At 49.1% G+C, this 26,633-nt stretch overlaps 1 long non-coding RNA gene and 4 other non-coding genes across 6 annotated transcripts; 3 read left to right on the top strand and 2 right to left on the bottom strand.

Annotated features, from left to right (window-relative positions):
• Positions 1-2,083: 2,083 nt before the first annotated feature.
• On the bottom strand, positions 2,084-2,216 carry LOC122916660. Its single transcript, XR_006386281.1, has one exon. It is a non-coding gene; the product is annotated as a small nucleolar RNA SNORA71 (small nucleolar RNA).
• Positions 2,217-3,311: 1,095 nt separating this feature from the next.
• LOC122916659 lies at positions 3,312-3,445 on the bottom strand. Its single transcript, XR_006386280.1, has one exon. It is a non-coding gene; the product is annotated as a small nucleolar RNA SNORA71 (small nucleolar RNA).
• Positions 3,446-12,511: 9,066 nt separating this feature from the next.
• On the top strand, positions 12,512-16,531 carry LOC122916084. Of its 2 annotated transcripts, none has more exons than XR_006386136.1 (5): positions 12,512-12,639; positions 13,158-13,312; positions 14,546-14,615; positions 15,884-16,068; positions 16,155-16,531. It is a non-coding gene; the product is annotated as an uncharacterized LOC122916084 (long non-coding RNA). The 2 variants fall into 2 exon arrangements; XR_006386135.1 differs by having other exon boundaries at positions 15,881-16,068.
• LOC122916662 lies at positions 13,802-13,944 on the top strand. The gene has a single exon (XR_006386283.1). It is a non-coding gene; the product is annotated as a small nucleolar RNA SNORA71 (small nucleolar RNA).
• Positions 15,270-15,403, top strand: LOC122916661. Its single transcript, XR_006386282.1, has one exon. It is a non-coding gene; the product is annotated as a small nucleolar RNA SNORA71 (small nucleolar RNA).
• Positions 16,532-26,633: the final 10,102 nt, after the last annotated feature.

The following is a 26,633-nucleotide window of genomic DNA, read 5'->3' as shown; positions in this document are numbered from 1 at the left end:
TTCATAAAGCAGATCCCATGATTTGGGATTCTCCCGTGTGCCCTCAAGCACTATTATGAACTTAGTCCAGGGTGAGGTCCACATAGAAACATATAGACTGATTTCTGACACGGAGATCTGTAATATGAAATGGCAGAATGTGCCCCCAGAGGTCAGGGGACTAGTCCAGTCACGCATCCCATGGGAGCCAGAAAAGGCCCAAGCTCAGAAGGGAATGGCAGAAAGAAAGCTAATGTGGGGCACGCCTGGGTGGCTCAGTGGGTGCTATGCCTGGGTGGCTTCTGGTTAAGTGTCTTGGGTTTCAGCTCAGGTCATGACCTCATGGATGGCAGGAGCGCGCCCTGTGTTGGGCTCTAAGCTGGGTGTGGAGTCTGCCAAAGATCTGCTCTCCCTCTCCCCCCCGCTTCTCTCCCTTGCTCCCTCTCTCTCTTAAATAAATAAATCTTCAATAAAAAATTTTAAAAATTTTTTAAAAAAAGGAAAAATGCTTTGGGCTAGAAAAGATCAGGATCACATGGTCACGCCACCACCATGAAAAGTCCTTCACGGCTATTCCAGCTGTTTTGCACAGGAAGTAGAGATTGAAAATAGGTCACAAAGCTACATGGGTTCAGAGGTCGGCCCAGGAATCTCTGGTGCCTAAAGCTACATGCTTTCCATCAGGGCACACCAGAAAGGGGGCTGCCCCAGGGAGCCCCTCACCTGAGGTCCATCCTCTCTCAGCATGTGAGGGACTGCCCACAGCAGGACCTAACTGCGAGCGCACTTCCTCATTCAAACCCCAGGGCCCAAGTATGTGACTTCACAGATGCACAAAACAAACTTCCAGAGAAGGCTCTGGATGCCTTACCTCAGGCCCCACAGCCTAGTTCCGGCTGGGAAGACGGCACCGCTCACGGAGCTTCTGCCCACGCAGACCCACGTGCAAGACACAAGGCACATGTGAACGCTCACAGCAGGCCCAGGCGGGCACAATGGCCTGCAGACCACGGCAGTCACAAATGTGGCCTGCTGCTACTAGTATCTGAAAGGCCACACACTACCGCTTCAGGGACAAGAACAACTTTACTCCAGAAAGGGGTCTGTGGAACACCTGTGACAGGATTAAGGTCAGTGTTAACCTGTGCGCCTGAGAACAACCTGTCACATAGAACAACAGTCTATGTCAAAAGGTTGTGGAGGCCAGGTTTTGGGGAGCACGCCACACTGACCGGAAGCGATAAGCATGGAGCAGGAGGGGTAACAGGCATGTCCTCCATCTAGTGCGTAAGGGCAGCTTTCATATATATGAACCTTGATGCATGCTGCCCAGCCGGATCACCACTCCATTCCCTGTCCCTCAATCTAAGGGCTGGGGAACACCGCCCCCTGCGGACCATGGGCCCAGCCCAGGACCAGGATGAGAGACAGAGAACAACCCCAGGGAGAGAAGGATTCCTCAGCCTCGACCAGGCAGGCTGGCTCAAGAGCCCTGCCTCCACACGGACACATCACAATGGGATAAGCCCTCTGCCTCACCAATGTGGTACTTTGATCGCCTCTGTCTTGTACTTTTTTGGTTTTTTTTAAAAGATTTTATTTATTTATTTATCTATCTGACACTGGGGGGAGGGGGGAAGTACAAGCAGGAGAAGTGGGAGAGGGAGAAGCAGGCTTCCTACTGAGCAGGGAGCCCGATACGGGGCTCCATCCCAGGACCTGAGATCATGACCTGAGCCAAAGGCAGACGCTTAACGACTGAGCCACCCAGGCGCCCCTCCTCCATCTTGTTTTGTCCAAGTGCTATGTGTCAGGCACCAAGACGGAGCCACTGCCCTGAAGATTACAGCAAAGGGGGTGTGAGAAGCAAATCACCAATGTCCAATGGGACCAGGGCTGAGGGTGTGGGAAAAAAGTGCAATGAGGAGACAGAGAAAGCTTCCTTGGGGGAGGCCTGGGAGAAGAGGGACCCCACCATGATTCTACCACTGGCCCATGAACAGAAACACCCCAAGGAAGGGACCTTCTTGGCCAAGAGGGCATTGGGTGGGCCACACGGTGCCAGGTACAAGGAAGTAACACAAATCAGTGGGTAAAAAAGACATATATGAAAGCTCCAGAGTTTGGAAGGGACGGGATGACCCCTTCTAACACGGGGAAATGCTTTCAGCAACTCCTCTCCCTGCACTATCAATGACCAGGGCACAGGCAGCCCACGATCACTTTCGAATGCAGGAGCAGAAAAGGGCATGAGTGAGCCGAGAAGGGAAGCCTTGGCTGGGCAGCAGCCTGAGAACTGGGAACTGGCCTGAACTCGGAGCCTGGCACACAGACCCATGACCAGACTGACAGCCTGATATCCCAGAAGCTTCCTCTCCCTTGCACAGGTGATTTACCAGGCCCACCCAGAGATAAAGTGGTGATTGACGATGTAGAGATACTGAGGATTCGTGGTTCTGGAAGACTGAATCTGAGTGGTCATATAACGTGTGCTCAGCTCTACAGCAAAGAGGAATCTCGGTTTGCCTCTAAAATGCAGCCCTCTGACCATCCCAATGCGCCACTTTCCACGTCACAGGAGCCTTCATCAGGGGCTCTCAGGAACAGAAGAGGGCCCAGACCTGTGCCCACCAGATCCTGGGGACACAGACAGCTGGAAACACTGGGAAGTAGCCTTTCCTGCATTCATCCCCGCCCCCCCGCCTCACCCGAACACCTCAGGCTTCACAGCCCACACAGACTTGAACTCTAGAGAACCAGGTAGGACACCACTTACCTGGGACCTCCCAATCCAGGTTCTCCCTGAGGTCGCCTCTCACATACATGGAACCGCAGTCACGAGACATTCCTGCAGGGGACAAGAAGCACTTGGCACTGCTTTACCTGTCTGGGAAACCTCTATGCTCACGAACAAGAAATCACTGAGGGAGTCTGGGTCTTAGGAGGTAAATGCACTGAAAATCTCCCTCCCGGCATCTGCCTCGTGCTCTGTCACGTAGGGCTGTCCTAATCTGGAACCCCCGAACATAAAGAAAGCCTTGCAACTTTTCCTTTGCCTGCATTACTAGTTACCAGGACACGGGCAGCCTGGAATCCCTTCAAACATAGGCGGAAAGCAACACATGGCTGCGGACGTTCGAGCTCAGAATCAGAAGACCACAGCCGTGGTTCCCACAACCAACTCAAGACATGCACTGAGGCAGGACCCACGCTCATGCCCCCTTTATAAAACCTCACAGAAACAGAAACCATCCTGAGCCAGGCACAGAGGGCACGCCATAAGACAGCAGGTGTCTAGAGGCACCTAAAAGGTGGGGAGGAGGAGGAGGAAGTGTGGGAAAGCTCCAGAGTTTGTAAGGGACAGGAAGGGACCCTCCAAACACGGGGAAGCGCTTTCAGCAACTCCTCTCCCTGCACTATCAATGACCAGGACACAGACAGACCATGATCACTTTCGAATGCAGGTACTGAACAGGCAGAAGGTGAGCCAGAAAGAGAAGTCCCTATTAGCCCCCCAGCTGCTCTGCCAAGCTCAGGACCCTGGGCATCATCCTTCCTTCATGTAAAGACTCCATTTCCCATGATTAACGGGAAGACCAACTCCTGAATGAACGCCTATGGTGTTCATTCACCCCACACATACTGCTTGAGTTCCTACTATGTGCCACCCATCCTGGGATCAAATACAAAGGACACACAGGAGACGCTCTGTCCTCCCAAAGCTCTAAAAAGAAACTGAAGCTCAGGACAAGGAAGGACCTGAGCCAAGGTTATCCGGCAGGGCCACCGGCTGAACTAGCATCTGAACCCAGACCTCTCTGACCCCAAACCCACACCTAGCACACCAGGCCCCCTTCTGCGCAAGCGCTTTGCAAGAAGGGTCTCAGAACTTGCGCTCCACGATCACCTCCCCACTCACCGCGATAAGGCAGGAAGGTAACCAGCCCCTGGTCAAGGGGCTCGGGCCCAGCAGCACTTACCCAGCAGGCCTCACCCCTGCACACAGGGGCGGCCTCAGACGCGGCGGATCAGGGGTCTGCGGGACAGAAGCGGGTGCTGCCTGCCGCGCGGCCCGCAAAGCTGTCCAAGGGACAGTCTCCATCTGCTTCCCAGAGAGCCGCAGAGTCCGCACGGCCTGGGCACGCAAGACAACAGGGAAGGGGCTTTAGTGCCAGGGAGGGAGCAATCACACGCTGCCCCTCTGGGGCCCTGCGAGCGCCCCCCAACTGAAAGCTCAGAAAACAGCTCTGCCCAACTGGGATTTTCACACTCTCCGTTAACGACAGGTGCCGGCGAAACGGGTTCACGCTCCTCAAGTTACTTCGGAGGCAACCGATGAATGGTTCTGGGGGACTCAGGGTCCGGAGGTGGGTGCGTGCGAGCAAATCGCGGGGGCCCTGGCGGGAGATCCGACCCGGGGCCCCTTTCTCGAGGACCCACCTCCCGAGAGGACCGCACCCAGCGGAGGGACTGGACACGGATCCAGGAGCGAGGCCCAGAATCCACGCTGACCTCCTCGGGCCTCAGTGCAGGGGGGGGGGGGGGCGCAGAGCACGCGCCCAGCGATCCCCGCAGTGGACTCACCTCGGGCGCCCAGCGATCCCCGCAGTGGACTCACCTCGGGCGCCGCGACCCACGACGCGGAACAGCAGCGCTGACAGAGGCGACAGCGCAGGAAGGTGCGGATGTCTGGGGATTGCGGGAGATGGACCCGGGCGGCGTGGGACTCCGCTACTGGAAGCAGCACAGCAGGACACGCCCCAACAGCTCGGCGCCGGCGGAAATACAGCTGGAAGGCGAGCTGCGGCCTAGAGCGGCGTCTCCGGGGTTGTGGGGGGGGCTGATCCCGCGCAAGCGATCCTGTCGCGCCCCCTGGTGGCGCGGAGCTCAAATTCTGACTCCGTAGGGCTTTGGATCATTTCCAAGACCAACCTGGAATTTTGGAAATAACATTCCCTCGCTTTTCTCTTTATTCTGTTTTTGCTATTGCTTTGTCATTAACTTATAGAAATAGTCTTCCACGTAAGGAGCTGTGATTAGCGAGAGCTCATGTTGATTTCAGGTAGTCTGGACAATAGGGTTCTTGCCTGATGGACGACGCATTCTCAGTACCTAGTTTAATGACTGGCTCAACTGAACCAGTGAATGAATTCTGACCATATATTTCAACATCACCAGGTTAAAATATTGTTCTGATGACTTGAAAGTAGAACGTGAGAGTGACAAGGAGATAAATCTAGAGAGATGGGCAGGGGCATTGCTCAACTTTGTCCCCAAAATGAGTCCTTGAAGCAGAAGGGAATTGATCAGATTTGCAGAGGCAAAGACAACAGACAAAACCCCCCGTGCTCCCGAGAGGACACTGCAGACAGGGTTGAGAAGGGGCTCGTGGTTCCCAAACCTCTCAGGCACTAACAGTGCCTGCACCCTGGGTCATGTGTGTCCCTCAAACCCAAGGTAACCCTGCCACTAACTCAACCCATTCTGAAGTATAAACAGCCCACCCTTGTGCCCAAAGAGGGGGTCCCCCCTGTCCGATTCCTGGAACAGATTAGGTCAGTACAGAGCAGAAATCCAGTGAGCTCACTCCATATTACATACCTGGGAGGAGCCTGTGGGATTCCAAGACTGTGGGAATGTTGGAGAACTCTGTGATGGGTAGGGATCATGGATGCTACACTGGGCCATGGGGTCAAGTGCACACACTTGAGGCCCTGGTGCCCTCTCCTGCCTCCTGTTCTTGCTCTTATGCTCCGTGTGACCTTGACGGAATGACCTAAATTCTCAGCCCAGCTTGAGGTTTCCTTTTCTGAAAAATGGACAAAAGCATAGCTTACCCCTCAGAGCACTGCTTCGAGAATTACATGAAATGATTCTATCAAAAGCAAAGCACAGAGCAAATGGCCAAGCATGGTAGTTGCTATACTTAGTATTTCTGAGAAAGCCAAGGGCTTCTGTCACTGAGAGGACACTGTGGGATTATTTATGAGGCTGAGAGAATGTGCTGTGCTGGAAAAGTCTGAGACAGCGCTGTCCGTAGAAATATAATGGTAGACACATACGTAATTTAAAATGTTCCGGGCTGCCTGGGTGGCTCAGTAGGTTGAGTGTGTGCCTTCAGCTCGAATCATGATCCCAGAGTCTGGGGATCGCCTGGCTTCAGGCTCCCTGCTGAGCAGAGTCTTGTTTCTCCCTCTGCCCATCTGCCCCAACTTATGTGCTCTCTCTGAAATAAATAAATAAAATCCTTAAAAATAAATAAATAAAAATAAAATGTTCTAAGAGCCATATTAAAAGGACACAAAAAGGGTGAAATTCATTTTAATAGTACATTTTATTTAACCCAATATAACAAAAATACCATCATTTGAGCATTTTTAAAATATCTTTAAATTACTCATGAAATATTTGCTGTTCACTCTGACAAAGTCTTCAGAATCCGGTAAATGTTTAACACTGACATTTGACATTTCCAGCCACCGTGGCTGCTGGCTGCTGTGTTCATCAGTGCAGGTCTAAAGCCATCTGACTTTGATCAGCTCTTGCAAGCTACAGGAAAGAAGCCCAAGCAGGAGGCTGAGAGCATGTCCCTTCCACAGCGCCCAGCACCTCATGAGCCTGGGACATCCTAGGAGGAGAACGGCCTCCTGCACGACTCAGGCTGGAGGCCTTATTGTCCCAAGCTGGAGACTAAGGCAAGGGTGCCCTAAGAAGATTATAAAAGGGCAGATCCACGATTCAATCCGAGATTATTCTCCTGCACCTCTTGCTCCTGTGATGCCAGGGAGGGAATCCAGGGCAGATTATTTGTGCATTCCCAGTGCCTAGAGGAGGCTGGGATCTAAGAGGTGTGGCTGATGATGCTCATTCATCGTCAGCGTAACCGGATGTTAAAATGGACATTTCAGCAAGGCACCAAGGAGGCACCACAATATAGGAATGAACTGCTGAGCAACAACAGATTGCTGCTGTGGTAAGCAAGCTGTGGCCCAATCCTGGCAATTTGTGAAGGTTCCATCTGATAAAATGGCAGCTGCCCCCCAAGGAAGGTGTTGGACCGGATGCAGAATTTAGGAAGGAAATAACTGAACAACGACTGCTCGTGACTCTGACTTCTTTAAGTTGAGGGTATGAACAGTACAGTTAGACATTAAAAGGAGGGAGAACTATGAATTCTATTTCTTAAAATAGTTCCACCCCTGCCCCAAAGAGAGAGAACAAGAGGAGTACCTGAGTATCAGGGATTCTGGCAAAAACACGTGGGAGCTTGATATATGTTACCTGGAGTTAGGGAGCACAGGGGAGCCCGACCTGACCCACTCCTCAGTCCAAGGTTCATCATTTTATTCAGCAGGTGTAGCATCTGTGGTAGTGATGTTGGGTAGTGGCTGGAGGAAGACAGACAAGGACCAGGGAACTGAACTCACACCTGTTCAAAAGCAGAATGTTTGTGGCCATAAGAAGCCTCAGCGCTACCCCTTAACGATGCGCAACTGCAGCACGCATGCGCAAAAGCCCCAGCCCGCCAGCAACTGAGGGAGAATGACCTCTCCGCTGGGGGGCGCTGGAGGGCTCCAACTCGTCGATCTTGACTACCGCTTGTCCTCAAGAGAAAAATCAGACTGCGCCTGCGCATAGTGACTGGCCTAGAGCATGCGTAATGACTTAGGGAGTTCTTGGAACTATTTCCAGAACCCTACATGAGTATTCCACCCTATGATTATATCTGCCTGTAAGAATCAGAATCCTAATGTGAGAAACAAGGCGGAGGATTATAGGGGAAGAGAGGGAAAAGTGAAATAAGAGGAAACCAGAGAGGGAGACAAACTATACCAGACTCTTAACCTCAGGAACAAACAGGGCTGCTGGAGTGGAGGAGGGGGAAGGGATGGGGTCGCTGGGTAACGGACACTACGGCGGGTCTATGTTGTGGTAAGCGCTGTGTATTGTGTAAGACTAATGAATCACAGACCTGTACCCCTGAAATAAATAAGACATTATATGTTAATAATTTAAAAATTAATTTAAAAAAAAAAAGGAATCAATCCCACATCGGCCCAGCACCACTCAGATTCTCTAAGTGCACCTGCACAACCCTCTCTTTGAGTGTGTACTTTTGCATTGCAATAAAGCTTCTCTGCTGTATTTTTCTCTGATTAGTCCTTGAATTCTTTATCTTGGGGAAGTCAAGAACCTGGCACCAGCTGGTAGTTGAGGGCTCAGGACCTGAGAATGTCCACCTGCTACCCAAGAGCTCCTACCCAAGAGGGTACCTGCTAGGGTTAGGGGATCCTCAGGAAGGCCTGTCTTGTTCATATCCCTGTTCATATCCCTAGGAGGACAAAGGGTGGGTCCTTGGGTCCTCCAAAGAACCCCTGCAATAGAGGCCAAGAGAGAAAGACCTACATAGAATACATGCCCAGCCTGGAGAGAAGTCTCCCCTTCACCTTAACCTTTATTCCCTCTGTTCTGATCCTGGAGATATAGGTGGTAAGAGAATGGACAGAGTCCTCCTAGTGAAAAGAAATACATTTGGATGAGGGACAAGTGCCCTGTCCCCTCTCAGCAGATAGCAGCACACCCTACGCTTGGCCCCAGATGGCAAGGGAAGTCTTACCTATAATTATGGAAAATGTGATTTATATATACTAGACTGATCATTATCAAATGGAAACAGTGTTCATAATTTTGGTGATAAAGACTTACAACCTAAGAATGATCAGAAAAGCTATGAGGTGTGCCTGATATTTTTCTAAGGATAGGGAATAAATACTTCCATTTAAGAAGTCTAAAGAGGCAGGTAAAAAAAAGAGTATGATTACATACCAGGAGTCCTGCTTTCAACATACTGGTCACATTAATAAAGATTTGGGCTATAGCTGAGAGGCCAGCACTCCACCATCCTGGAGTTTGTGACCTCACAGTGGCTAAGAGATCCCTGTGTGTGGAGCCCCATCCCTTGGGGAGATGAAGCTGAGGCTTGCTGGACAGACTGTTCCAAAGAGGTGGTGCCCAGGGTCCAAGCTGGAAGTCCAGAACCAACCTTTTGAGGCCTGCAAGAGCTCCAGGCCCTGTCCCTGCATCAAGAATGGTCACCATGCTGGAAACCATCCTGTATCTGTTCATCATCCTCATCTGCTTCTTGATGCTCATCTGTTACTTCTTCTTTCGGAAGGATTAGGCTATAGCTCCTGCAAGGTGGGACTGAGTCTTGATGGAAGCCATGGCCAGTCTAGCCTCTCAGGACCTCTCAAGCACGACGGACTCTTTCTAAGCTGCCAATGGCCTGGGTCTTGGCCTGTTTTGGGGTCTTCAACAGCCAGGGACCTTCACTGGACCCTTCCCACCAGGGCCAGCTTCCACCTAGGTCTCCATCCCTCCTTCTCCCTAGGTCCCCTAGCTGGGTCCTCCAACCCACACATTCTCTCTCGTAATAGTTTTGCTTCTGGTTCATTTTTGTCCTGGGCTGTGGATCACTGGTTCTGGAGAGGGACTCAGTGTGGGTTCAGTGAACGTATAAATGGCTCAGGTCTCTGCCATGGGGACAGGCATGAGAAGAAGTGGCCCACTCCCTCCAGAAACTAGCAAAGTTGGGCCATGATGAACTAGAGTTCTAGCTGAAGACTGATGTTTTAGCAGGAACACTGGACTTTTCTTCTATCCATCGTGGACGATCCTTGAAAAAAACTGTCTTGACTACTAAATCTGGATGGTCGCAGCTAATTACCCTGAACAACAACCCTGTACCTTCCTTGTTAACTAAATCACTGAGATATATGTGGCTTATTACTTAAACTTTGCTGGCTTAAATTTTTGCTTGAATACTTGGGCATTCCGGGATAATATTTGGCTTTGCCCCGATTATCTTTTGCCATGGTAACTGACCACATCAATTCTTCACTCTTAAGACCTTGGATCTTCCTGGTCAAGGGCATCGGACATCCCTTCCCCCACACCCCCATCCCTGGCTATTTCTCTGAAGACTTCCAGGATGAAGGCAGAAGAATGCTTCTATGATTCCATCATTATGTATAATACTGGTAGATGGTTTACGTTATATATTCTATTTTTAGAGTTGTAAGAATTTTTAAAAGTTATGAATGGGTATTAATTTTTATCAAGTGATGATGATGATTATGACAATGATACTAAAATTTATTAAACAGCCTTACTATAACCCAACAATTATTTTTTCCTATTTTTTTTAAAAAACACATAGTACTGAGTTTCAACGTATTATATTACATACCTTTAAATTTTTTAATTGTGGCAAAATACACATAACATGAAAGTCATCATCTTAACTATTTTTTGAATATTCAGCTCAGTAGGATTCAGTACATTCACGCCATTGTGGAACCAATTTCCAGAATTTTTATCTTTCAAAACTGAAACTGGAGGGGCACCTGGGTGGCTCAGTGGGTTAAAGCCTCTGCCTTCGGCTCAGGTCATGGTCTCAGGGTCCTGGGATCAAGCCCCGCATCGGGCTCTCTGCTCGGCAGGGAGCCTGCTTTCCCCCTCTCTCTCTGTCTGCCTCTCTGCCTACTTGTGCTCTCTGTCTGTCAAATAAATAAATAATCTTTAAAAAAAAAAAAACTGAAACTGGATCCTTGAAACAACAATTCCCAATTCCTGGCTTCTCCAGCCCCTGACAGCCACCATTCTCCCTTCTGTCTCTGAATTTGACTACTCCAGGTGCCTTATATTAGTGGAATCATACAGTATGTGTCCTTTTGCGTCTGGATTATTTCACTTAGCAGCAAGTCCTCAAGGCCCCTCCATGCTGTGGGATATGTCAGAATTTCCTTCCTTCTTAAGGCCAAATAATATTCCATTGGTGTGCTTGTGTGTGTGTGTATCATGTTTTTTTAATCCACTCGTCTGTTGTTAGATACTTGAGTTACTCCAACCTTTGGCTATCATGAACAGTGCTGTTATGAGCACAGGTAGACAAATATCTCTTTAAGATTACATTCCTAACTGTTTCAAGAATATACCCTTAAGTGGAATTGCTGGATCATATGGTAATACTATTTTTAATTTTTTGAGCAATTGCTATACTATACTATTTTCCATAGCAGCTGCACGAATTTGCATATTTTATCTATTTTAAAGTTTAAAAACTGAGGTTCAGAAAGATGAAGTCACTTGTTAATATAGCTAGAATGTGGTAAAGAAAAGGTTTAAGTATGTCTATTGTATTAATTTCCTAAGACTGCCATAACAAAGCACCACAAACTGAGTGGATGACAATGGCAGAAATTTATTCTGTCACTATTCTGGAGACTGGAAGTCTGAAATCAATGGTCAGAAGATATTCACAAGACAGGAGCGCGGTTACTGACCTTTAAGGGCACTGGGGGCCACCGCTGTTTCCACCTGAAGTTGCCAATATATTTTTAAAGATGTTTACATCTACATTCATGAGATGGACTATAACTTTTTTTCCTTCCTTCCTTGCTTAATTTGGGAGTCATGGTTAATCTCTGAACTGAGAACAACTCCCTCCTCTTCTATTATCTGGGAGAATTCGTAAGGCTGCAAAGCTGGGTACGATGTTTTCTTTGTGGAAATAGCTAACTACTGATTCAACATTTTAAAATATTCTAAGATGATTCAGGTTTTCTGTTTTTCCTTAAGGCAATTTTGCTATATATTTTTCAGGAATGTGTTCCTTTTATGTACGTTTTCAATTTATTTTTCTCTGATTTCTTACTCTCTGCTCTGACTGTCCTCTGACCGCTCTCTCATTTCTGAAAGTGCTTGCCTCTGCTGTCCTAAATGTGACCCCAAGATCCTGGGATCCAGTCCCCCCTCAGCCTTGTTCAGTGGAGAGCCTGCTTCTCCCTCTGCCTGCCTCTCTCCTCTGTGCGTGCACTCTCTCTGAAAAATAAATAAATATCTTAAACAAGAAAGAAAGAAAGAAAGAAAGAAAGACACTGCTATTCCCTCAGGCAGGTCCTTGATGTCCACCCTGGCTAAATATGTCCCCACTATTATACCACCCTGTCCCTTTCCTTTGTAACACTTGTCATGATTTTTTTAAAACTCTTTTTTAAAGAGCTTTTAAGGCAGATGTTTAACCAACTAAGCCACCCAAACGTCCTGATTAGTTATGATTTTTAATTATTGCATTCGCTGTCTCATTCCTACAAGAATATAACAACAAAAAAATCAGAAACCCTGTCTGTCTTCAATATATTTCCAATGCTTAACCCTGTCCCTGATACGAAGTTGCTGCTCTGTAGATTTTTCTCGGGTGTAGATGGAAGTCTAGATGAACATATAGATGTATGAATGGTTAGATGTGTGGGTGAGTGGGTGGGTGGATAGATGAAAAAACTGGTGCTCCCTAAATAGTTTCCGGATAAATGGATGGCGTGATGGAAGATAAAAGGATGCTTGGGTACTTGGCCGCGCAGGTTTTCACCTCCTATCCACGAGGGGGCGCGAAGAGACCGCGCGTGCGGGTTCAGCTCGGGAGACGCCGCTCTAGGCCGCAGCCCGCACCCCAGGGGCATTTCCGCCGGCGACCAGCTGGTGGGGAGGTTTCCTTTGGCTGCAGCCGCCTTCCCGAGCGGTCCCGAACCGTCCGGAACCGTGCTGCACTTTCTCTCGTCGTTCCTTCTGGTCCCGTCGACTACAGTCCTGGTGCCCCGGGTGAGTCACTACGGGGCGGCGCAGCACAGCGTCCGTGCTGCATCCCCCTCTCCCAGACAGGAGGAGAAACTGAGGCCCAAAGGGGCTGGGAGAGCCGGCGGAGGTCAGCCCGGATTCCGGGCCCTGCTCCTGGCTCCGTGTCCGGCCCCTCCGCCGGCTGCGGACCTCTCGGGAGGCGGGTCCTCGAGAAAGGGGCCCCGGGTCCGATCCCCCGCCGTCAGCTCGCTCGCGGGAAGGACTCGGATCCCGCCCGGTCCCCCGCGATTTGCTCACACCCACCCACCTCCGGACCCTGAGTCCCCCAGAACCATTCATCATTTGTCTCCGAAGTGACCTGAGGAGCGTGAGCCCGTTTCGCCGGCACCTGTCGTTAACGGAGAGCGTGAAAACGCCGGCTGGGCGGAGCTGTTGCCTGAGCTTTCAGTTGGGGGCGCTCGCAGGGCCCCAGAGGGGCAGCGTGTAATTGCTCCCTCCCTGCCTGGCACTAAAGCCCCTTCCCTGTTGTCTTGCGTGCCCAGGCCGTGCGGGCTCTGCGGCTGTCTGAGAAGCAGATGGAGACTGTCCCTTGGACGGCTCTGCGGGCCGTGCGGCAGACAACAACTGCTTCTGTCCCGCAGAACCCTGATCCGCCACGCCTGAGGCCTCCCCTGTGTGCAGGGTTGGGGCCTGCTGGGTAAGTGCTGCTGGGCCCGAGCTCCTTGACCAGGGGGTGGGTTGCCTTCCTGCCACAGCGCGGTGAGGGGGGAGGTGATCCTGGAGCACTGGTTCTGAGACCCTTCTTCTTCCAAAGCTCTTGGGCAGAAGGGGGCCTAGTGTGGTAGGTGGGGTGGGTTTGGGGTCAAAGAGGTCTGGATTCAGGTCCTGATTCAGCTGGTGGCGCACCGCATAACCTTGGCTCAGCTCCTTCCTTGTCCTGAGCTTCAGTTTCTTTTTAGTGGGGAAACTGCCAGAGCTCCAGGAGGACAGAGGGCCTCCTGTGTGTCCTTTGTATTTGAGCCCAGGATGGGTGGCACATAGTAGGAACTCAAGCTGTATGTATGGGGTGAATGAACACTGTAGGCGTTTTTCCCAGGAGTGGGTCTTCCCGTTGATGATGGCATATGGAATCTTTACATAAAGGGCTGATGATGCTCGGGGTCGTGGGCTTGGCGGCACAGCTTTCTCCTGCCTGGGAAGATGGCAGGCTGCTGACATGGGCTGCCTGTGTCCTGGTCACTGATAGTGCAGGGAAGGGATTTCCTGAAAGTGTTGCCCCGTGTTTGGAGGGCCCTTTCCTGTCCCTTCCAAACCTGGAGAGTTCTCACACTTCCTCTTTCCTACCACCTTTGAGATGTCTTCTGTCACCTGTGCCAATGTCGTGCTCCTGGGTGGTATAGGCAGAGGATTCAGGGAAGGTTGTCCTGTGTTTGGAGTGTGCACATCCTCACCTTCCGGGAGTTTGCCCACGTTCCAGCTTCTCCACAGACACCTTGGGCCTCCAGGGCCCGGGGGGCAGTCATGGGTGCATTAGTGTTATTGTTGAGGCTTGACTTCTGTCCGTGCTATTGGGAACCAGTCTGTGCATGTTACTTGAGTTTTCTTCAATGTCCAGCAGGGTGGCTGCCGGGCAGCCAACACACACTCCCATAAATCTGGCCTTGGCATCCTTCTCAGCCTGGTCAGTGATGCATTCATCAGCATTGGCCACCTGTCATAGGCCATGCACTCTCTCCCTCTTTAGAGTAATCTCTATACTTTTTACAAGGAAATAGTGTGATTATTGGGGAAATAATAACAGCCAGCGTTTGTTGAATGCTTACTTTACTCTCTGATAGCTACTGTGCTGAGTCCTTTCCTGATGCCTCCCTCGCCCTTCTGGGAGCAGGGATAAGTTGGGTGCCCATTCCTGGATTTTTGTCTGTTGCAGGTGAACCCACCATGTGCAGAGGCATCATGGGAGTTCTCTCAGGAACATTCTAGACCCCAGTGTCCCTGAGGTAAGATTTCTTGACTTTTCTCTAGAGTGTGGTTTCCTTGCATCTGGTACAGTCATGTGTGGGTTCCTAGGGACTTCGTGTGAGGGTCTCGGGGAACTGAGAGGTCAGAAGGTAATGTCCGTGAGTCCCCAGATCTGCTCCTCAGTCCCAGACAACCTAGATCACATCTGGCCCTTGCTAAGTTCTCAGTGGCTGCTGCAGAGGAAGGGTCTCCAGAGTCCCACTGGGTAATGAGAGTTCTCTGGGGTATCTGCCTTCCATCCTTGGAGTAATGGCAGAAGCATGTTTTAATGGGAAATGGGACCCACACATCAGAGACTCTTGTCCCTGGCTTTGAATCTCCTTGTGCCACTCTCTCAGTAACCTATTCAGAACCTTATTTTCTTTATTTAAGAAGCACACTTACAATAGAGGTGATTTCCGTGCTGCTTAATACCACAGGATTCCTGTCATTTCCAACCCTTAAGATTTTCCCAGCGTTTTTGCTCAAAGTGACTTCTCTGATTCCACTTGGCAGGGAGGCTCTACGGGGCTTTTTTAAGAATGGCTGCTCCTGAGGTCCTGTGCTCGGCTGGGTGGTTTCCCCAGATTCAGTCTTTTCCAAAGGCCAGTAGCATTTGCTGCTCTTCCTAGGTCTCTCTCTGCCCTTCATGCACCTGCATTCAAAAGCGATCACGGGCTGTCTGTGCTCTGGTCATTGATAATGCAGGGAGAGGAATTGTTGAAAGCGGCTTCCCGTGTTTGGAGGGTCCATCCCTGTCCCTTCCAAATGCTGATGCCTTCACACACTCCCGCTCCTCTCCAGCTAGTGCTCTCTGGTCTCAGGCATTGAGGGCTGCTGTGTGAGTCAGTGACGGGACACAGATTTGGTGGCCCAAATGGATGTGATGGCCCAAATGTGATGTGATGGGAAATAGGAAGGTACGGGGAGGTGGGGCAACACAAGGAGTTTGACTTTGGGGTGAGCACAAGCATCAGAGAGACAGATGTGCGGGATGTAATGACAGTGGAGGGAGGCTGCAGTGGTGGCCTTCACTCCCAGCATGGGGGGTGGGAGGGTGGGGGCTCCGTGGGAGGAGCTTCTGAGCTTTAGCTCTCCAGCCAGCTCTTTGCCAGTTGCTCTATCTGCTCGTGCCCTGAAAACACCCATTTTTAAAGACCGTGTTTATTTCAACTCTTCTCTGTGAGCATTGAGATTCATTTCTGAGCTGTGTGTGGTGTGAAAAAAGCCCATGCCTGATTCATTGGGGCATTCTCATCGATAGCAGCTTAAAGATGAGACCACACTGGAACCCAGACGTCTGTTATGACTACCTGCTGCTCCGTGGCGTCCTCCTCACTCCAAGAGTGCTGCCTTGAATCTGGAGATTGTTGGAGGAAGCCAGAGGGGATGGAAGCACCAGCCCTTTCGGGGTGAGCTGGGTCCCAGCTGCCCTGGGGGGACCTCCTCATGGTGAGTTCATGCCAACGGGCTAAGTCAGCCTGTGTTTCTGATACGGAAATTCCAGGCTGCTATTCTTATTGGACTTTCTCCTTTAGATGATGTCGGGGTTGATCGTGGACGCTGGAGTGGCATGGTGGAGAAGGACGTTGCCATATGAAGCATTGCCAGACCTCCTTGCCCGGTTGCCTCAGCACAGCATGGAAGGCCTTTTCCGTCTGTGTATGCAGGCCCGAGGGAAAGCCCTGGCACTCTGGAAGCTTGAGGTCCAGAGCTAGAGACTTTAGCTGTTTCTGCCGCTCCCCCAGCAGCTGTCACCAAGCGCTGTTGACCAGGAAGACCAGTTCCCTTCCACCTGGGCCATGTTGTCCAGCAGCCTCCACGTCTCCCCGCCTCCTCCCCCTGTAACTTTTTAGAACCAAGAGTTTCCTGCACAGTGCATCCTTGTCCTCTCACCCACCCAATAAATTTTGAAACTGCCCTGCTGCTTGTTTTTGTTGTTTTTCTTCTCTTTTGAAGCCCATCCCTCCATGTGCCAGTAAGGTAGCTATAAAGAAGGTGAGTCATGAACAAACCTTCCATTTTTTACTCACTGAGCTGTTCCGCTTAGTGCACTCCCGAGGCGCGCCTAGCACTAGGCGCTGGGATGTAGAATTTGGACTAGGGGTTGAACGATCCCAATTGCTTCTGGGGGGCTCAGGTTTGGGAGAAAAGGAAAACATGAGGAGTGTTGGTTGAAGGACATCTGGGCCCAGGCTTTGGAAAAGAATACGACAGTGAGGAGGCAGGAATGCCCTGAGTGCTGGCGCTGGGACTCCCCTGGGGGATTTTGGGAGATGGTTCTGAGCAGGGGCGGGTGACGAGCAACACCTGTCCTTTGGAGAGCTCTGTGGCTGGGGTAGGCAAAGGCCTGGTGTCAGGATCTTTATTGCTGTCGCCACGAGGTAGATTTGGTCTCTGAGAGTCATGTTCAGTGACAGTGGTGTGTCTCGCCAACCTTCATAGAAATTGAAATCACCTTGATTGGGGCTGAGGTCAAAACCAGGTGGTGAGGCCTACCTTTGTGAGTTCAGCACCTTGACAGCCTCGGTCCACAGGAGGCATTCTTGGGGCTGAAGCATCTACACTGCCCACAGCTCCACCAGAGGCCCTTCTTTCTCCCTCTCCCCTCTCCCGAACTCCTACCCGAGGACCTGATGTCACCCACTCTCTTTTGTAGGTTCCTCACCTACTCCACTCTGGGCCAGTGTCCTCCCACCGTGGCCTTGGTCCCCTCGTGAAAAATGGAAGCGTTTTCCCCAGCTCGGCCCAAGTTCCTTTCCAGTGAAGTTTCACAGCTGGATGTTGCCTTGCTATTGTAGATGTCCTTTCTCTCACACTGACCAGCCCCTCCTTGCCAGGCACCTTCCCGCCAGCTTTGGGTAGTCCCGTGCCCTGCATTCCTTTCCCCTTTCTTCTGTTTATTTTCTCACGTTTTCTTAACTGCCTCCCTGCCCTGTACCTCAGTCCTTTGGCATTTCTGCTGCCGGTTGGTCCATGATCTGTAGGAGGGGGCAGCGACAAAGTGCTGGGGAAGAAAGGAGGAGGTGACTTTGCCATGGTTGCTGAGATGGCCAAGGGAGGGGCGTCTTGGGGCTACGGAGGCGTGATCACTGACCGTGGCTTGGCCCAGCATCACCAAAAGGTCCTTCCCAGTAAGCTGAACTGGTCAGGTTGTGGAGTGTCAGCCATTGCTACCCTGTTTCTGCAGCCCCTTAGTATAGTGGCGGGCTGGGGCGGTCAGAAAGGTCCTCGTGGCAGCAGCTGGCATACAGTCCACACTCAGAGCACAGCTCTCCTCAGTGAACAACTTGTTTGCTTTCAAATTGTGACCAATCCTTACCCCAGGCCCAGCCTCTTGGTCTGCCCTACCCTGCCCTCTGCCCCCCTGGCCCCCTCTGAGCCTTGGCCCTAGTAGCATGGACATTCCATTCTCCAGGGAACCTGCGGGGCCCTCCTCACTGCCCACGGTCTGTGTATCCATCCTTACCTCACACCCCACGCCCTGGGATCACCAAAGTCTGCAGCTGTGCTACTATGGGAGGCTCCTGAACGTGCTCTCCTTTTCCTGGCCTCCCTGCTTGGCATGAGTCCCCCGTGTCAGAGGCTGGACTTGACTCAGCTTGTGTCACTCTTTTCAGAAAACCCTCCTTGGCTAAACCACAGCCAGACTGGATTCCCTGCCCTTCCTTTCCTTCATACCCAGCGTCAGTCACGTGCAGTACCATTCCAGATACTGGTCAACGAAAGAAGGCAAAGGAACAAACCCCTGCCTTCATGGTACTTAACATTTTAGAGGACAGAGACAGACCATAAATAAAGTACTAAAGCGTGTAGCATGCTAGAGATGGGCTAAAGGGAAAAACAGGGAAGGGAGACAGGAAATCTGGGGCAAGAGGGGGAGTGGCGCTTGAAACTGAGCAGACAGGGAAGGCCTCACCTGGCCGGTGTGACTGGAGTCAAGGGAGGGCCTCTCACCTCTGGATGTTCATGGCAGCCTTTCTGCCTCCATTACAGTGTAGATGGGGTGGTAGGAAGCTTTCCTCTGGGGTGCCAGGCCCAGGGAACTGGGGGCACAGGAGGCCGAAGAGGATACCGCCATGCTGCATCTGGTTATGAATGGCTGTCACATGGCGAGGGTGGAGACCCACTCAAGCTGGTACTGGCTGGTCAGTCTAGGCTCTGTGTGTCTTGAGGGTAGGCTCCGCCTGTGTCAGCCCTGCAGCCCCTTCCCATCCTCCACCGCAGCTCAGTGGATAGGAAAGCCCAGCCACCCAAGGGCAGCCCTAACCCATGACTTTGTTCTCGGTCTAAGAGCAGGTTTTCCTCTCTGGGAGTTGTGATTGGTCACAGGAACAGAAACTGGAAGAGTCAGAGGGATTGAGTCCCTTTAACCACAGGATCTCATTTACAGAGCACTGGGCTCCTGCTGCAGGTGAGCGACCATTTCTAGAACTCTTCTAAGGGGAGGAGGATATTTCAGTTTCCAAACCACATCTGTGTTCTGCAAGGCCCAGGGTCCAGTTTGCCTGAATTTTTGTGAGATGTGGCCAAGTGACCAAAACTCCTGTCTTTCTTTTCTTTTCTTTTCTTTTTTAATTATTTTATTTATTTACTTGTCAGAGAGAGAGAGAGCACACAAGCAGGGGGAGCAGCAGGCAGAGGGAGAAGCAGGCTTCCCACTGAGCAGAGAGCCTGATGCGGGGCTCATTCCCAGGACCCTGGGATCATGACCTGAGCCAAAGGCAGACGTTTAACTGACTGAGCCACCCAGGCGTCCCCTGTCTTCCTTTTTTTTTTTTTTTTAATCAGAAACCTTACATTTACCACTACCGTGCCATTTGTTACAAGCAGGATTCAAGTGAGCCTCTGCCACTAACAGCCTGACGGGTGCAGTGACTGACACATGCCAGGAGCTGGGTCAGCATTCAAGGGTAAGGAAGGAGGCCAAGAGTGGTCTTGACCATGTGCACCAGGAATAGCTCCTGGAGGCCTCTCTGTCCCCGGGACTATAACTGCCATGTCACCAGGATACCTAACTACACCTGGGAAGCAACCTAACGAGATCATTTAGAGCCTATTGAATTCTCAGTGTCCCTGTGAGACGGTGGGGCTGGAGCATGTCCTTTTGCCTCCTTGGACCTCAGTTTCTGGCTCCGTACTTTGACCATCAGCACCCACCCCTGCACAGCAAGGACGAAATAAGTTGATGCACGTTCACTGCATAACACAGTGCCCGCCTCCTGCTGTGCTCTCGCTAAACATCAGCCATTTTTATTGGATGAGCATGTCTAGCTTGTTGATGGTTAACATGGAGAACAAGTATATCATGATGACAGACTCATCCGTTAATGTGACACCACAAATACTTCCTTCTTTGCTAATTTGCAGAGACCCCAGTAGGACTGGTGTTAATCATCGCCACCACTGATCAAACTTTGATTAAATGCCACACACCGTACTAAGGAAGCCTATAGATGTTATTACCTCATTCAATCATCACAACAACCCAGCGAGGTAGATTTCATTATCTCCCATTTTATAAATGAGGAAACCAAGGCTCAGAGAAATGAAGGGACGTGTCTTACTTCTAATGAGTGGCTCAGCTGGTTTTCTATCGCTTGGCATATTAAGTAGTGAAAAATGTTGCAGGCTGATTTCATAAATAGCATGAGCATATCAGGTTGTCAGATGCTTGTTTGTGCTGGAAAACTAGAAATTAGGGTATGTTACTATTCTGTCCCATCTGCTTCACACTGCCTATTTTCCAGTCTTCTAAAATATTCTCCATCTAAAGCAACAGCTTTTAGCATTGAACTTGTGAACCTGACATGTACAGAGACAATAGGCATGTTTCAGCCAAACCAGAATATCAACTGTTGTTGATCTTTACTGTTGTTGCTTTTGCATTAGAGACCTTACATTTGCCACCACTGTGCTGCTACTGTAGAAGAACAGAGAGCCAGAAGAATGAAGGTTTACTCTTCATTAAAAAAAAAATACTGCTAGGCACTATGCTAAGAATAGAGATACAGTGATGAAAAGGAAAGTTTCTGCCCCGAGGATCACACACAAGTACCTAAGATAGTAAGTTTTATTAATCCACATCCCACCTTTCTATGAACCGCCACTGTATGCTCAGTCTTGCTGTAAGCTGGGCGTGCAACTCTGACAAAAGCAGAGGAGGGGGGCTCATTGAGCTTATAGTCTAGAATAGCAATATCCCACAGAAACACAATGAAACCCACAAGCGTAATTTAAAGTTTCCCTAGTAGTCACTTAAATAAAAAGAGGATGAAGTGCAGTTTAATACTGTCTTTTATTTAACCCAACATATCAGAAAATATTGTCATTTCAGTATATAACTAATATAAGAAACTACTAATGAGATATTTTACATGTTTTCCCAAACCTAAGTCTTTGAAATTGGGTATGTATTTTATGCTTATACATCTAAACCCACATCTGGGTTTCGATTAAGCACCTTTAGAATGTTCAGTTGCCACATACGGCTGGTGGCTACATTATTAGACAGCAAAGATCCAGGTGGTGAGAGGTTCAAGGCTAATTCCACCTAAGAAGAGTGTCCTGAGGATGCCTTCTCTACAGAAAGCTTGCTGCATTCTGTAGAGTCTTAAAGAAGCTTCTCTTGCCTAGGTCCCCCATTCTCTGGTACCCCACCTGGGGATCCTACATCCTGGCAGAGAAGGGCTGGTATACATTCACTGTGCCTGATAGAATCCTCACATTATGTTCAGAGCCTTCTGGAAACAGGACATCAGCTTCTGTAGTGCTTATCTGGTGCAAGCGCCACCTCCTGGAATTAAGCTTAGTGTGCCCAGAGTTTGTACATTCGGTCAGTCACTACTTGTTTATTGAGCACCTACTAAGTGTCAGCCTTTGGGGTAAGCAATGGGAACACACACCGGTAAATACAGGCCATTGTAAACTCACAGTCCTGTCATGATAAATGAGTAACCAACAAATGAAGAAATGTAATAAATGCTCTGAAGGACAAATGAAAGTTGCCATGGGACTAAATGGGGACACTGGAGATCTATCGTGGGGGGAAGGGGTCAGAGAAGGTCCCTGAGCAAGTAGAATTACCTGGGCAGTGGAGGAGTGGTGCACGGGCGCAAGCACCTTGGGGGACATAGGGGGAGCTGGAAGAGGGCCAATGTGGATGGCATGCAGCACGGAGAACTGGGGCAGCATCCTGGAGTGAGTGTGACAGCACTGGCTTCGTTGTGCCACACACACCTAGTTCAAGCCAGCTGCATAGCTTGGGTGACAAGTTTCACCCTCTCTGGGCCTTGGTTACCTCCCTTAAAGGAATGCAGTAAAGACATATGAAAACATTGATATAGCAGATGCCCTGATTCGTTGTGAAATTATTGACCTCCTTTATCATTTATTAAAGATTCTTCTGCACCATATGAAGATGGGCAAATTTTGTGTTTGTTTCCTTGTCTTGGGGACATTGGGGTTGAAGGCTCCAGAGCAGTTTTTTTTTTTTAAGAATTTATTTATTTGTTTGACAGACAGAGATCACAAGTAGACAGAGAGGCAGGCAGAGAGAGAGGAGGAAGCAGGCTCCCTGCTGAGCAGAGAGCCCGATGTGGGGCTCGATCCCAGGACCCTGAGATCCAGACCCAAGCCGAAGGCAGCGGCCTAACCCACTAAGCCACCCAGGCGCCCCTCCAGAGCAGTTTTTAGAGAAGTAGAGACAGACCCTTCCCCTTATTGTTTCCCTTGCTTTATTTTTACTAGAAGATTTGATTGAACAACACACGCAACAGACTTGAGTTTTAAAAAGAAATCTTTTCTTTTGGAATAATTTTAGATTTGCAGAAAAGTTAAAAACCTAGTACAAAGACTTCCTATATACCCTTCACCCAGCTTCTCCTAACAAGCACATGGCTATCATGTAGCCACAGTATAGTTGTCACCATTAAGAAATTAATATTGGCACATGACCATTACCTGAACTCTAGACTCAGTTTGGATCTCAACAGCTCCCCCTGTATTGTCCATTTTCTGTGCCAGCACCCGATCTGGAACACCATGTTACATTTCATCAGTGTGTATCCTTATCTCCTCCAATCTGCAACAGATTCTCAAGTCTTTCCTTGTTTTTCCAGAGCTTGACAGTTTGGGGAATGTCAGTATTTTGTAGAATGTCCCTTATTTGCCTTTCTTTGCTGGTTTCTCATGACTAGAATGGGGTTATGGGTTTGGGGAAAGAATTGTCACAGAGGTGAAGTTCCTCTTGTCATATATCAGGAGCACATGATATCAACATGACTTATCCCTAGTGATATTAGCCTTGATTACTTGGCTAAGGGGAGGCTGCCAAACTTCACTGTAAAGTTCCTGTTTCTTTTTTTCCAAAGATTCTGGTCTTTGAAATATAGGCATGATTTTAATACATATTTTAGAAAACATGTTTAGAAATCTTTGCCCAACAGTGAGAGAGCATATATTTTCTCAAGCACATTTGGAACATTTCTAAATATTGGCCACATTGTATGTTGCAAAGCAAATCTCACATACCAATGCATCAGTATGATATAGACTACAATATGTGACTTCAATAGAAAGGCATAAAACCAAAACAAACTTTAGAGAATATTCAGACTTGAATTAAATGAAAATACTCTATATCAAAACTTGTTGAATGCAGCTAAAGCCTATGCAAGGAGTTTATAACCTCGAATGCTTTTGTTGAGATTTCCCACTAGTAAGGGAACATGTGACCCATCACACAGGAGACTTACCTGTATTGACACCTGTAGACAGGAATTCAGAGGGTTCAGAACTCCCTACTGTTCTGGTCTTCGGCACTCCATAACCATGAGGGAATCAGAAGGCCAGCTTTATTCCCTGGTAGCTTTATTGGGGTGGTCATTAAGGGTCAAGATGGGATTCCTTGAACTCCCTTGGAATGGGCTCATCAAGGGCCACTCCTCACCAGAGAAGGATGTGCTAGGAAAACCTATCCATTTCCTTCCATTTTCTGTGGCATTGGCTCAGCCAAGCCCTCAGTGGAAGATGGGTGAGGATGTGCCCTGGGATAAACCCAGCATATGTCCCTCACTGTATGCAAAAAAACCAGATTGAGTGTGAAGTCAGCAAGTCCACATACAGAGAGAGGCAGAGATGCAGAACAGGAAGCCTGGCGGCATTCCAGTCCCTGGTTATGTGTTGTGTTGGGCCAGTTTGACTCCTGCCCTCCCCCTCATTTGATTCTCTAAGTTTTCCAAAAGTTATTTCTTTTGGAAGCGTAAGTCAGGTTTCTGTCACCAGTGCATCCTGGCAAAAAGCCTATTTTTTCCTTAACTTGCCTCCAAATGGCCAGTTATTACGGTATTCCATGGACGCTTTGCATGAGGTGCTGTGGTCAATTCGCTTATCCAGGCTGACTTTCCCCTGTATGACGCTGGGCTGCCTAGCTAGATTCCGGCAAACAGGCAGCATGTCAAGTTCTCAGAATAAACATGTTGTGATGGCCCTTGCTCATGGCATTCAGACAACAGTCCATTCTCAGTGGCTTGCCCTTATTTAGTCACAAAATTTATCTTCTGATCTTAAAAGAGCAGGCACACTCACTCTAAGCAGGAAAGGAGTATATGTATGAATTGGACCTTTTGATGGGAGGGGATGATCTGGGCAAGAGCAGCTACTCCAGTGAGGCCCAGGTTGGCAAACAAGACTGCCTGGAAGATGGTGTTCTCAAGAGTGGAGGAAGCGAGCTCAGGGAAACTCGAGGGGGCTACTGGGGGAAGAGGACACTAGCCAACGCAGCCCTAGTATGTGCAAGGCCTTGACAAATGTTTTTGGTGTGGCTCTTTTCTATATAAGCAATTTGCTTAAAAATAGATCACAAAATTCATGGGCCCTTGTGGAATATAGTGGTTCATTAGTGGTGATTTAGAATAATGGCTAAGGAGGAGGTCCTGGGGCTGTATTTATCATCCTATCAGGGCACAGGAAGGTTCTTGGTAGTATCCAGACACGATCTCTTCCAGTTCAAGTCTAAGAATCATGGCTTCGGTTTTTTACTATAAAATTTGCCATTATTGCCTAATTTCATATTTCCCACTGCAGGAAGTATGCTATTTGGAACCTGTTAGTACGGAAGCAATATAACCTAACTTTGTAGCCTTCTAATACATTTATCTAATGCTTGTATATTATTACTCATGATGCTGCATCATCCATGAGCGGGGGTGTCGATACACTGGTTTCCAAGGACTCAGAGATTTTTCCTGGGACTCATTGATGAGAACTACAAATACAAATCTCACCCAGAATATGCAAAAAGAATATGCATGATAATTTATTTTCTGGTCATGTTAAATTTACCTTTTGGAATATTGTTTCATAAACATGGACAACACCTCTTCCCATCATGTCTTGAACTCTTCAGGCAGTAACCACTGTGTTCCTAAAATGTGATTGCTTTCAATGCTGACCACACTCACCTTCCACATACCACCACCAGCAGGGAGCACAGCAAAGGGGTCTGCAAGAAGAGCAGTCCCATTCATACAAGATACGTCCACCCTTAAGCCACTTCTGTATGGCTTAAGATGATGAGAGCACCATGCCATCAAGTCCATCAGAGGTAAGAAAGTATATCAATGGGAAGAGCACGAGTATTGCAGAGCAACATTTCAAGTCGTTGGAGGAGATAGGCATAGCAACTCCTGCCAAAGGGGGTGTGGTGACATCCCTGGGGGCCAGCTGAGGAAGGGACTGCAGAGCACACAGAGTAAAAGACCTCTGCTGCTCCCATCCCCCATTGCCCTGGCTGCAATAGGTCAGAGCAATCTGAACATGGCCTGAACACAGAGGTGCAAACCAACACTTGGGGCCACATCATGCAACTCAAGCCCAAGCATCTGCAGTGGACTGTTGGTAGCTCAGAGTCCTAAATTCAATGCTCAGAGTCCTGGTTTCAATGTGAGAGAGAGTCACCAAAATCATCATGCCAACACCATTTTGGGAGCCCAATCTCACACAACTGGTAAAAGAAATTCTGCTAGCAAGAGTGAGTTCCTCACGAGGCTATCCTCCTGGAGCCAGAACTGGCCACGAGCTCTTCAAGGTCCTGGAGCTCTTCAAGACATCTGGTCAACCTCACACATAAGTGTTGGGGGCGGGGGATGGTAAGACAGAAGGCTGAAGAGGTCTTCAAAGAGTGGAAATAAAGATTGAGACTCACAGGTGATGGACTTTGTCTGGGAGTGCATCACCCTGCCTGGATGGCAGTTCTGGCTCTGGCCAGTCTCAACCACTGGAGTGAAGCTTAGAAAACTTCAGGATGGAAATTTCTAGCTTACAAGACCCATGTGGGGCCTTTTCTGAATTGGGGCACCCTTCCAAGGTGGCATTGTTGGCCTTGGAGGGGCGCTTGGAAAAGTCTGAGGAATACTGATCCGATATGCAGCACTCCTTGAGGCACGGTGTCTGGGACATGGGACTTCTTACCTAGATCTAATGATGGTACTGCCAATAGCCACTGGATATTACTCACTAAGACTTAACAGTAGAGCAAAAAAGTGGGCTAGATGCTGAGCCAATGAATTTTCCATCCACTACCCATCCCCCACCCCCACATCCATCCATCCATCCAATGAATGTTTATTGAGTACCTACTGTGCTGGTATTGTTTTAAGTTCAAGAGAAATAGAAGTGGGTCTTCCCAACCATTATCCACCCCAAACTAGTTCTGTGTATTTTGAAAAAGAAGAAAAAATTGGCTACAGATGACATACCTCTTATACATCTGTTAACAACTTTTCTTAATTATGGCTCTTGAAAGTGTTTTAATTACTATGAGTGCATACAATTTACCCCAAAACTTAGTGATTTTAAACTCTGACAATATTTATTTTGCTCATGAATCTGCTCTCTGGTCTGAGCTCAACAGGATTACCTTGTCTCTGTTCTGCTCAGTGTCACGTATGTTGGCGTAAAAGCTGGGGACTGGAATGATCTGAAGTCTTCCTCATTCATGTATCTGGCAATTTAAT

Source organism: Neovison vison, chromosome 8, assembly GCF_020171115.1.
Source record: "Neovison vison isolate M4711 chromosome 8, ASM_NN_V1, whole genome shotgun sequence".
Taxonomy (NCBI): Eukaryota; Metazoa; Chordata; class Mammalia; order Carnivora; family Mustelidae; genus Neogale; species Neogale vison.
The sequence above is the reverse complement of the archived record's forward strand: the minus strand, read 5'-3'. Positions and strand labels throughout refer to the sequence as shown.